We start from the raw sequence: 13461 nt of genomic DNA, 5'->3' as shown, positions 1-13461 counted from the left end.
GGCATCATTCGCACCAAGCCTTTCAACGAACCTAAGAGTGATGAGCCTTTTTATACCCACCACCGACGGATGGGGGTATATTCATTTTGTCATTCCGTTTGCAACACATCGAAATATCCATTTCCGACCCTATAAAGTATATATATTCTTGATCAGCGTAAAAATCTAAGACGATCTAGACATGTCCGTCCGTCTGTCCGTCTGTCTGTTGAAATCACGCTACAGTCTTCAAAAATAGAGATATTGAGCTGAAACTTTGCACAGATTCTTTTTTTGTCCATAAGAAGGTTAAGTTCGAAGCCTTTCACCAAGCCTTTCAACGAACCTAAGAGTGATGAGCCTTTTTATACCCACCACCGACGGATGGGGGTATATTCATTTTGTCATTCCGTTTGCAACACATCGAAATATCCATTTCCGACCCTATAAAGTATATATATTCTTGATCAGCGTAAAAATCTAAGACGATCTAGACATGTCCGTCCGTCTGTCTGTTGAAATCACGCTACAGTCTTCAAAAATAGAGATATTGAGCTGAAACTTTGCACAGATTCTTTTTTTGTCCATAAGAAGGTTAAGTTCGAAGATGGGCTATATCGGACTATATCTTGATATAGCCCCCATATAGACCGATCCGCCGATTTAGTGTCTTAGGCCAATAAAAGCCACATTTATTATCCGATTTTGCTGAAATTTAGGACAGTGAGTTGTCTTAGGCCCTTCGACATCCTCCGCCAATTTGGCTCAGATCGGTCCACATTTGGATATAGCTGCCATATAGACCGATCCTCCGATTTAGGGTCTTAGGCCCATAACAGCCACATTTATTATCAGATTTTGCTGAAATTTGGGACAGTACGTTGGCTCTTCGACATCCTCCGTCAATATGGCTCAGATTGGTTCAGATTTGGATATAGCTGCCATATAGACCGATCTCTCGGTTTTAGGTTTTGGCGCCATAAAAGACGCATTTATTGTCCGATGATGCCGAAATTTGGGACAAAGAGCTAAGTAAAGCCCCTCCACATATTTCTGCAATTTGGTCTTGATCGATCAAGATTTGCATATAGCTGCCATATGGACCGATCTCTCGATTTAAAGTCTTGGCCCCATAAAAGGCGCTTTTTTAATCCGATTGCACTAAAATTTGACACACTGACTTATGTTAGGCTTTTCGACATCCGTGTCGTATATAAAGGGTGATTTTTTTGAGGTTAGGATTTTCATGCATTAGTATTTGACAGATCACGTGGGATTTCAGACATGGTGTCAAAGAGAAAGATGCTTAGTATGCTTTGACATTTCATCATGAATAGACTTACTAACGAGCAACGCTTGCAAATCATTGAATTTTATTACCAAAATCAGTGTTCGGTTCGAAATGTGTTCATTCACCGTAACGTTGCGTCCAACAGCATCTTTGAAAAAATACGGTCCAATGATTCCACCAGCGTACAAACCACACCAAACAGTGCATTTTTCGGGATGCATGGGCAGTTCTTGAACGGCTTCTGGTTGCTCTACACTCCAAATGCGGCAATTTTGCTTATTTACGTAGCCATTCAACCAGAAATGAGCCTCATCGCTGAACAAAATTTGTCAAAATTTCGAACCGAACACTGATTTTGGTAATAAAATTCAATGATTTGCAAGCGTTGCTCGTTAGTAAGTCTATTCATGATGAAATGTCAAAGCATACTGAGCATCTTTCTCTTTGACACCATGTCTGAAATCCCACGCAATCTGTCAAATACTAATGCATGAAAATCCTAACCTCAAAAAAATCACCCTTTAGTTCAGATCGGTTTATTTTAAGATATAGCTACTAAAAAGACCAATATTTTGTTATATACAACTGAACAATGACTTTTACTTATTAGTATTTGGTCCAAATCGGAACATATATTTATATAGCTGCTATGGGGCATAAGGTATGAGTTTTGTGCCGGATTTTGACGAAAGGTGGTTTACATATATATCCGAAGTGGTGGGTATCCAAAGTTCGGCCCGGCCGAACTTAACGCTTGTTTTATTTCAACCTCTTAAAGAGCGTAATGGTGTGCCGGAAAAGGCCGATGGCCTAGGTGAATTTTAGCCATGCGAAGATAAAACAGATTCGATCATGTCCTCAAGACTCGAACCAGGTGTCTTCTTCAAAAGCCCCTGCTGGCCAATCGTCTATCGGCTAGTGGAGCCAAGCGCAGCCGCTCCACCGGTCGACATCTCAAGAAGACAATTGGCTATGGCCTGATATCATCACCGTAGCTCTTGACTCTATGGAGTCCATTCTAAGCCTACTCCTAGGCTCTATATATGCCGTTCCACTGGAAACAGCCGCCTAATGCATAACCCTATCGTTCAGGAGAAGTCCGAATCCAACTCGTCTTCAAATGCCTGCGATTTTCCTTGGCCAACATTTCTATGTTTGCTAAAACAGCAGTCATATCTTCTTTCCAATTTTCAGCAGACAAAAACTGTTGTTGCAGCAAACATTTTTGCTATTTTGAATAATAAGTCCGAAATTCAATTCCGCCAGGATGTTGGAGTATACAGATGACAGTCCGTTGACTATCCCATTCCAATTGTTCCGAGGTATGCGGGCCTCTTCTTCCCCCTTTCGCTATATTAGCAAAGGTTCTTGGACACATTTTACTATGGTTTGCCTTAGTTCTTTTGCGGATCGCAGGTGACCGCAGCTTTTTGGCTAGCTGGTGTGTTATTTTCGAATCTAGATCTGTAGCCTTTGGGGTTCCTTATACAGCAAATCATTGAGCCCAATCAAGAGAGCCTTTTTCTTTATCGCTGAGAATCTTGGATCATTCGCATCCCTGAGAGCGTGTGGTGTGGTTGATGTTTTATCCACCCAAGAGGGGGGGCTAATCTGATAATCATAAAAAAAAACGTATGTTACCCTATTTAATTTGGACTCAAAAACACAGCTATGCACCTCTAGCTTCGCACTAGCTAGCTCGTCTTATTCATGGGTTCGTCGCGTGCCCAGTCCAACATACAACCACCGAACACAATTTTTTTAGGTGCACTTGGATACTTAACAAAAAAAAATAACCAAAACAAAATAAATCCGCACTCTCAAAGAAAATTACAAAGCCATTCTTAGACCTTATCAAACTGCCGAAATTGGCATACGGACGGACTCAATAACGGACACCAGTATACTAATTGCGTTCACCTTTCATCACTTCCATGTACTCCAGATCTCATTGAGTACAAATATCCACTACCCTCCCTGCCTTGCGACCGTTTATAAATATCATCGATCGCCCTAAATCATACTAACAACAAGTTAGCTTAACCGATCATATTTATGGGACAGCTGACTACTTGGACAGACCTAACAACAATTTACCAGCGCATAACAAAATCAAATAATTTCTTAAGAGAGTACATTTCTAGTATTTATTCAATGAATGAAGAAAGAAAAAGGTAAATAAACAAAATAATAGTAACTTATAGGTAGGTATGTACGTTCATCTAAGGTATGTATTGAATTAAAATCATAATTGCCTAACTAAAGAGAGTACGTAAGGGAGTAGCAAAACAAAAATTCTAGAGTATCATAAAGAATGAGAAAAAGTTGTAGCAAAAGTGTTATACTTCTTTTTTTTTTTGTTTTTTTTTTGTATTACAATTCAAGTTCTCAATAAAAAAAAGAAAGGCTTATTACTCAGAGAGAAATTTGGTGACATTCATGAATGAAAGCTAGTAATTGGAAACATGTTAGAGTCTAACCAAAATCTATGGGAAAGTATCTACATGGTGCCAAAAGAAATTACCAAAATATAAAGGTAGTTTGCCATATAGGGCTTCCCACACAAAATTTATAGGAATAATTTCCGAGGTATCTTATATTGGTGAAATGGTATATATTCATAAAAGGTAACTATTTGAATTGTCTTTTACTCACATTTCATTCATCACATTGTTTCTTACTCCATCGTTGGGCCCATCGATATCGTTTCTGATGAAGATTTGCTTAAAGCTGTAAGAGATTACAAATTTTATATGTATATACCATTTCCGGGTTTATACCAGGAAAATTCCTTTTTCACACCGAGGAGTTTAGTAGCTTAAAGAATTATCTTAATATTTAGAGGCATATTCCATCACGTTTCCAATTGGTGTGTACCGTTCAGCTCTCACGTGTTCCGCTCTTCCTCTACCAGTTAGGGTTTTAGTGTGATTTCCAGAGGTCTGCACTTTATGAGGCTCGCTTAATCAAATTACTTTATTTGGGTCAGGGTTAGGTGGTGTACAAATTTGAAGAGTATAGGAGAAATCTATTGTATTATGCTTATTCCTTCTCCAGATCCCAAGAAATTTAGGGAAGTTTACTTTCTTCAGAAGGCAAATAGGGTATAGTATATATGGCTTGAGAATTCTGGGGAGCAGTTACCACAGTCACACCAAGGTAACACGTGGTCTTATCAACCGTCCCGCCAGCCAATACGTCTAAAAACAGAATTTTATTTAAGATAATGCTTTTTCTTTCTTCCTTCTTTCCAAGAAAAACTTACCCTCAGATCTTTCAACTATTCTTTTATTTAGGTAAATTTCTGCCAAACACGATGTAGTTTAAAACCACTTGCCCAACTTGGCTATTCGACCACAGAACTCTTTGTCCTACTGTACAAAGACTCTTATAAGATTATCTGTCTAATCAGACCGACTGAGAACCACTTCTTAAGACTTTGAAATCACAATTGAAATGTGGAAGAATTTTGTCGCCAAGCATGGCATACTTCTTACTGTGTGATGTCCAATATCTCCGTTAACAACAACACCACAAGAAAAAAAAAAAACACGAAAAAAAAACTACTTGCTATCGGATAACATCAATCAATTATTCAAAGCTCACAATCGGCAGATCAATAAACAATGCTTACAGCTGATTACTCTTCTCACCCAATGAATGTTATGCGCCTTATTTGGATATTCTTAACAGAGGTCGACCGTTAAATTTCAAAACTTCATAACCCATCTGCAGCAAAGTATATATAAAGATCAAAGAAAATTGAGCTCTAAAGTCGAATATTTCCCACTACAAAACAGATGAGGATGTGAAGGACATTCAAGAGAAGACTTAGCTGGAAAAAAGGAAATTCGTTATCTCGGCAATTTTTGAAGATCTTTGGCATGGTATACCCCGAGCTCTTTGCCAGTGTCATCCTTTAGCTCATAGTAGGAATTGCCTATTTTGCGACTAACAATACTCTTGCGGAATGTAGGGGCTAGTTTCGAATTAAACTTCTTAGCTGCATTACTTTGAACAAAATTCCTAGACAATACGATTTCACCTTTGGTATACTGGACAGGTCTACTACGCAGATTATATCTAACAGCATTTTCCATGTAAGAATCTGAGATCTTTCGTTTGGCTTGTTCCCTCATAAGTTGAAGATAGTCGGGGTACTTTAATCGGGTGTCCTCTGAAACAAGCCCTATCCCGCGCAGCATTTCATAATCTTTACCATTTAAAATCATCTCCTGACCAAATACCAGACTGTATGGCGAATAACCTGTACTTCTATGAACCGTTGATCTAAGAGCCGCACATATCTCTGGCAGATTGCAATCCCAATTGGTGTGATCGTTCCCAATGTACGCCCGGATGGATGCCAGCACCGACCTATTCACCCGTTCAGACGAATTAGACTGGGGAGAGTAAATTGCGGTGCAAACATGTCTCACTCCAAATCCAGTGAGAAACGACTCGAAAATCCCAGATCTAAATTGGCTCCCATTATCCGTCAGAACGGTTTCTGGTACACCAAATACAGGGAAAACAAATTTTCGTAAGTAGTCGCAAATCAATCCGGAAGTGAATTTACGCAAAGGCTGCAAAAATAAGAACTTAGTCAAATGGTCAACGATTATGAGCACTCCAATATTACCACTTTTCGATCGAGGGTAAGGTCCGAGTAGATCAAGGAAAAGCTTTTGGAATGGGCGTTCAGATGTCATGGGCCTACCCATAGGCGGTCTCAAAATAACGTTAGGGTTTTTCGTGCATCTACAGGTCTCACATTTAGAAACATAGTCCCGAATCTGCAAGGTCATTTTGGGCCAAAATAAGTACCTTTTTATCTTCTCCATGGTCTTGGCTATTCCGCAGTGCGCAGACGAAGGTGGATTATGGGCGCGATGAAGTACACTAGGAACCAGACTTTTCGGAATCCATAATCTCCAGCAGTCTCCTTGGTCATCTATACTGCTAGAAAACTGCGTCCTCTTGTAGAGAAAATCGTCAACAACCTTCAAATCGGGATACCTAGAACCCGCCTGTAGGACCTTTTCCTTAAGCACCTCATACTCCTTCGACCTAAATTGATCCGAAGACAAATCGACAATAGGACCATCATCCTCAACTGCATCTATCTCCTCACCGGGTATACGAGAAAGTGTATCGGCAACAACATTGGCGGATCCTTTCCTGTGCAATATGGTAAATCTAAACCCTTGGAGCTTGAGTGCCCATCTCGCCAACCGGCCAGAGAGATCACGCTGCCTCATTAGCCACTGAAGGCTAGCGTGATCAGTTATGACGCAGAACTCCTGGCCCTCGATATATGCGCGAAACTTTTTGATCCCCTGGACGACGGCGAGACATTCAAGCTCTGTTACCGAGTAATTTCGTTGTGCCTTGGTCAGTTTAACCGACATGAATGCTATGGGTAATTCGATTCCCTCATCGTTTTCCTGAGCCAAAACACAGCCCAGACCATTCAAACTCGCGTCGCACAGCAATATAAATCTCTTGTTGAAGTCAGGAGTGACCAAAACGGGTGTCGATGTCAGCATGGACTTCAATCTTTCGAAGGACGCCTGCGCTCTTTCATTCCAACAAAAAGTCTTACCCTTCTTCAGAAGTTCCGTCAAGTCGAAGGAAATGGACGCGAAGTTGTTGATAAACCTCCTGTACCAACCTGAGAGTCCTAGGAAACTCCTTAGCTGCTTCACAGAGGAAGGTACAGGAAAGTCTATAATCGCCCTTATCTTCTCGGGATCGGTCTTTATCTGCCCATTCCCCACAATAAAGCCCAAATACCTGACCTCCGTCATGCAAAATTTCGACTTAGAAATATTTATGGTGAGATTGGCCTTGCATAAGCACAAAGCCACTTCACGCAACAAGATCAAATGCGAATCAAAATCATCAGATAATACGAGTAAATCGTCTAAATAAACAAAAACTCTACTGCGCAAATGTGACGGTATCACACGGTCCATGAGGCGACATAACGTCTGGGGCGCGTTGCACAATCCAAATGGCATTACTGTATATTGGTACAGTGGCCTATTTGGAATTGTGAACGCTGTCACCTGGCGAGACCTTTCGTCCAACGGAATCTGCCAGAACGCGTGTTTCATGTCCAGACCAGTAATGAATCTAGCAGGAGGTAGTCGACTCAAAATGCCATCTATGTATGTGTGGCAGGGGGTAGGCATCTTCAATGTATGTTTATTAATTTCACGGGAGTCTAAACATAGCCTCTTCTTATCCCCTCGCCTAACAAGCACGCAATTGCTGCTCCACGGGCTGGTGGACTCCTCTATGACCCCCAAGGCCAACATGTGATCAACTTCATCAAACATCATCTTCTCGACGGCCGGTGACACGGGCCAATGCCGCTGTTTGATTGGCTTAGTTCCACCCACATCGATCGTGTGCGTTATAAGATCCGTTCTGCCAAGCCCATTCTTCTCATACGAGGGGAAAGTAGCTATCACCTCATTAAGCCTTCCTTTCTGTCCCATGGTAAGGTCATGCACCATCGCCGGGCCCCCAGGTTTAATATCCTTCCCTACATCGAGTTCAGAGACCACCGGAACATCCCCAATATTAGCCACAGCATCAAAAAGACCGAACTTCTTCCAGAAATCTTGCCTCAAAGATGGAACTATAAAAAATTCTATTTCCGTTGAAATATTCCTGTACGTCAATTCAGTGGTAAATTTTCCTACGACCTCATTAGGAGATCCATTGGCCGTGTTAACATTGCCTCTACATTTCTTGATCTTCCTCTCATTTAAAACAAACTTTGCCGCCTCAAATCCAACGCAACTGATGGTAGCACCAGAATCAAGAAGTGCTAAAAAATTTCTACCAAATAAATCGATATCTATGTACAACCTGCTATCATTGCCGAAAACTACTGCTGAAACCAACTGGGATCTGGTAGAAATCACATCCTTCCAAAATCTGCGCAATCGCCTTGTCGAGCGTTTCGGAGTATTCCTCAAAGGTGTAGAGTTGGAAAAAATTCGTTGCCTTACTTCTAAATAATTTTTAAGCCTCTCGTGATATGGTAATAAAGTCCTCAAAAGTGGGTTCCTAGTACTAAAATTCCTGGCAGGCAAATCTATAGATATCTCCCCTGTTTGTACTGCTACTGAGGACAATCCGGATGCGACAGTTTGGTGTTGGTTGCCGCATCCCTCCTCCGGTTTTCCGAAGGATTGCACTTTCGGCATCTAGGCTTGAATACATCCTTGGTCCCGCAACCATAGCAAAAAATCCTCCTGGGCTCAAGACAATCATCGTATCGGTGACCCTTGGAATCACAATTCCAGCATGTAACATTCCCGTTTCTGTGCTGCATATCAGCCACAACATCGTCCTCAAATATGTCATCGCCGTCAGAATCCTGTATAGCAGAAATATTTCCCCGAAAACCTCGCATGCGACTAGCCTGGGGGTATGACTCAGAGAAGAATGTTTCATGACGACCCACTTCTTCACGAAGACGGGCCAAGGAGTCTATCCGCAAATGAAGCAATTCGTATCTTAGCCCTGGTTTGGAGTTTCTCAGGAGAATCTCGACCAAGTCACGTTCACATACGACGGATGAGAGCTTTTCAACCAACTCCTCGACAGCAGTCTGGTAATCCTCGAAGGTCTCGCTCTCTTTCTGGCGGCGCTTCCTTATTCTTTCCCATATGTCCAAGTCCGATAAGTTGTCGTCAAATTTCCTATGCAATTCAAAACGAAAAGTATCCCAATCAAACCGAGGATTTCTTCTGTGAAACTTCCAAAACCATCTATCTGCCTTGCCAAACAACAAAACATGCAAATTATCGCACAATAGCTCAAAATTTCCTTCAAGATTCTGCCTCGTTAGTGCCTCAACCCTGTAGACGAATTCATCGGTCGATATGCCGTCTTTCGAGCCATCGAACTTCAGATGCCAATTCTGAATTAGCGATGATACCTTCTCCGGAACAACAGAACATCGTGTCCTATTGCTGGTATGTGTGTTCCGTCTATCCACGCTAGGATGGTCATCCCTATTAGAAGAAAAGTTACGAACGCCAGCCCCCATACTAGGCATCTCCCTGGGCCAATCATATTCAGATATATTGGAACCCCGAGGGGACTCCGAAATGGTCATATTATCAAAACACGCCCTAACTTGCCTTTCAATCATGTCATTCCGTGATGCTGCAAGGCCGCGGAAATTCCTCTCCTGTTCTGCACATACTATGTTTCTAATCAAATCGTAATCCACTTGAGACCTATTCTCAGATCTACATTGGTTCCGGTCATCGTCTTTATCGGTAAACTTAACTCTTTGAGTGCCACAATTAGAATCCCTCATGACCGCTTCAGCCAAGTTCCCTTGAAAATTCATGGAACGGGTAACAGGACGACCGAAAGTTGTCTTCCCTCTACTACTCTTAGACTTAGGTTTAGTCCCAGTGTTTCGATTAGCATCATCAACCCCTCCCTGAGCATCACGATTCCCCTCATCTGAGGATAGAAGATTTAGTAGCAACTCCGCGGACTGATCCGGGAAATCGACTTGCGACAATAGGCAAGGTGTCTTACAAGTTGGACAGTTCTGGGTCTCACCAAGCCAAGATCGAGCACAAGTTCTATGAAAAGTGTGTTTACAGTGGGTTACAGCCAAAGGTCTTTCGTTGCCTAAAGACACCTTGCAAATAGTACAGATAGCAGCTGACCCGCTATTGGACAAATCTTCATTGCTATGTCTTACAGACATTTTAATATAACGATAATATAATAAATATAAGTAATCAAACGTCTATCCTCATAATCTGCTGAATCCCTAATATGATGAAATTTGGATATATTCTAAAAAGAAGTATTTTGGTGAACTAAATTCTATTGCAGTTAAAGTTTTATAGTTACAAGGACCCGCCGAAAACCCAAAATCTGTAATGTGGTCAGAGAATCAAAGACTACTCTAATTTCCGATAAATCCAAGCAAACAAAATCTAAGCAAAATCAGTAGATCCGAAAGGAAATATTTGAAAGATAAATCAGGCCAGATATGTAAATTTATTCTCAGAAAATTCTTCGGGTCGACCAATCCGGAACCGAATTGCTATCGCTTATTCCATACAAAAAATTTAACAGAAATTCAACAAACAATTTCTAGCATCAAATTCATCAAATCAAAATGGAAAATAAACAAACAAATGAATTGTGAAGAGGTATGATCTGCACAATATACGAGAATCCCAAAACATACCGAAAGTAAATGCCATGCCTAAACAGAGCAAATAACCTTACAAGTTTTGGGCCCCACGTTGGGCGCCATTGGTGTGGTGTGGTTGATGTTTTATCCACCCAAGAGGGGGGGCTAATCTGATAATCATAAAAAAAAACGTATGTTACCTTATTTAATTTGGACTCAAAAACACAGCTATGCACCTCTAGCTTCGCACTAGCTAGCTCGTCTTATTCATGGGTTCGTCGCGTGCCCAGTCCAACATACAACCACCGAACACAATTTTTTTAGGTGCACTTGGATACTTAACAAAAAAAAATAACCAAAACAAAATAAATCCGCACTCTCAAAGAAAATTACAAAGCCATTCTTAGACCTTATCAAACTGCCGAAATTGGCATACGGACGGACTCAATAACGGACACCAGTATACTAATTGCGTTCACCTTTCATCACTTCCATGTACTCCAGATCTCATTGAGTACAAATATCCACTACCCTCCCTGCCTTGCGACCGTTTATAAATATCATCGATCGCCCTAAATCATACTAACAACAAGTTAGCTTAACCGATCATATTTATGGGACAGCTGACTACTTGGACAGACCTAACAACAATTTACCAGCGCATAACAAAATCAAATAATTTCTTAAGAGAGTACATTTCTAGTATTTATTCAATGAATGAAGAAAGAAAAAGGTAAATAAACAAAATAATAGTAACTTATAGGTAGGTATGTACGTTCATCTAAGGTATGTATTGAATTAAAATCATAATTGCCTAACTAAAGAGAGTACGTAAGGGAGTAGCAAAACAAAAATTCTAGAGTATCATAAAGAATGAGAAAAAGTTGTAGCAAAAGTGTTATACTTCTTTTTTTTTTTGTTTTTTTTTTGTATTACAATTCAAGTTCTCAATAAAAAAAAGAAAGGCTTATTACTCAGAGAGAAATTTGGTGACATTCATGAATGAAAGCTAGTAATTGGAAACATGTTAGAGTCTAACCAAAATCTATGGGAAAGTATCTACATGGTGCCAAAAGAAATTACCAAAATATAAAGGTAGTTTGCCATATAGGGCTTCCCACACAAAATTTATAGGAATAATTTCCGAGGTATCTTATATTGGTGAAATGGTATATATTCATAAAAGGTAACTATTTGAATTGTCTTTTACTCACATTTCATTCATCACATTGTTTCTTACTCCATCGTTGGGCCCATCGATATCGTTTCTGATGAAGATTTGCTTAAAGCTGTAAGAGATTACAAATTTTATATGTATATACCATTTCCGGGTTTATACCAGGAAAATTCCTTTTTCACACCGAGGAGTTTAGTAGCTTAAAGAATTATCTTAATATTTAGAGGCATATTCCATCACGTTTCCAATTGGTGTGTACCGTTCAGCTCTCACGTGTTCCGCTCTTCCTCTACCAGTTAGGGTTTTAGTGTGATTTCCAGAGGTCTGCACTTTATGAGGCTCGCTTAATCAAATTACTTTATTTGGGTCAGGGTTAGGTGGTGTACAAATTTGAAGAGTATAGGAGAAATCTATTGTATTATGCTTATTCCTTCTCCAGATCCCAAGAAATTTAGGGAAGTTTACTTTCTTCAGAAGGCAAATAGGGTATAGTATATATGGCTTGAGAATTCTGGGGAGCAGTTACCACAGTCACACCAAGGTAACACGTGGTCTTATCAACCGTCCCGCCAGCCAATACGTCTAAAAACAGAATTTTATTTAAGATAATGCTTTTTCTTTCTTCCTTCTTTCCAAGAAAAACTTACCCTCAGATCTTTCAACTATTCTTTTATTTAGGTAAATTTCTGCCAAACACGATGTAGTTTAAAACCACTTGCCCAACTTGGCTATTCGACCACAGAACTCTTTGTCCTACTGTACAAAGACTCTTATAAGATTATCTGTCTAATCAGACCGACTGAGAACCACTTCTTAAGACTTTGAAATCACAATTGAAATGTGGAAGAATTTTGTCGCCAAGCATGGCATACTTCTTACTGTGTGATGTCCAATATCTCCGTTAACAACAACACCACAAGAAAAAAAAAAACACGAAAAAAAAACTACTTGCTATCGGATAACATCAATCAATTATTCAAAGCTCACAATCGGCAGATCAATAAACAATGCTTACAGCTGATTACTCTTCTCACCCAATGAATGTTATGCGCCTTATTTGGATATTCTTAACAGAGGTCGACCGTTAAATTTCAAAACTTCATAACCCATCTGCAGCAAAGTATATATAAAGATCAAAGAAAATTGAGCTCTAAAGTCGAATATTTCCCACTACAAGCGATACGCTTTTTATTATTCCAACCTCTTAACGAGCGTAATGGCTTGCCAGAAAAGGCCGATGGACTGGGCAAAATATAGTCATGCGAAGATAAAATAGATTCGGCCTTGTCCTCAAGGCTCGAATCAGGTGTGTTCTTCAAAAGCCCTTGCTGACCAGTCGTCTGTCGGCTAGTGGAATCTGGCACAGCCGCCGGTCGAGATCTCAGAGGCAGACTATTTGTTACGGCCTTATATCATCACTGTAGCTGCAGGCTCTATGGAGTCCATTCTAAGCCTACTCCTAGGCTCTATGTCTGTCGTTTCTCAGTAAACAGACGCCTAATGCATAAAACTATCGTTTAGCAGAAGTCCGAATACAACTCATCTTCAAATGCCTGCGATTTGTCAAGGCCAACATTCTTTTATGTTTGCTGAAACAGCAGCCATATCTACTTTCCAATTTTTAGCAGACAAAAATTGTTGTTGCAGCAAACATTTTTGCTATTTTGAGCAACAAATTTCGTTGCGTGGACAGGATATAGAAAATCCAGTGAAGGCGAGCGAATGTGTATGGTTATTGAAAATTACCCCAGACTATCTTAAAGTTTGATATAGGGTATATCGTACACAAATTTTCATTTCAAATTATTTCAATATTCAATAACA

The 13461-nt window shown here is 40.3% G+C and overlaps 1 protein-coding gene across 1 annotated transcript in view; it reads left to right on the top strand.

Annotated features, from left to right (window-relative positions):
- LOC106093927 (cyclic nucleotide-gated channel rod photoreceptor subunit alpha) overlaps positions 1 to 13461 on the top strand; it is a 162815-nt gene that overhangs the window by 31656 nt on the left and 117698 nt on the right. The window lies entirely within an intron of this gene.

The sequence above is a fragment of the Stomoxys calcitrans genome, chromosome 5 (assembly GCF_963082655.1).
Source record: "Stomoxys calcitrans chromosome 5, idStoCalc2.1, whole genome shotgun sequence".
Taxonomy (NCBI): Eukaryota; Metazoa; Arthropoda; class Insecta; order Diptera; family Muscidae; genus Stomoxys; species Stomoxys calcitrans.
This window is presented reverse-complemented; position numbering and strand designations above follow the sequence as displayed.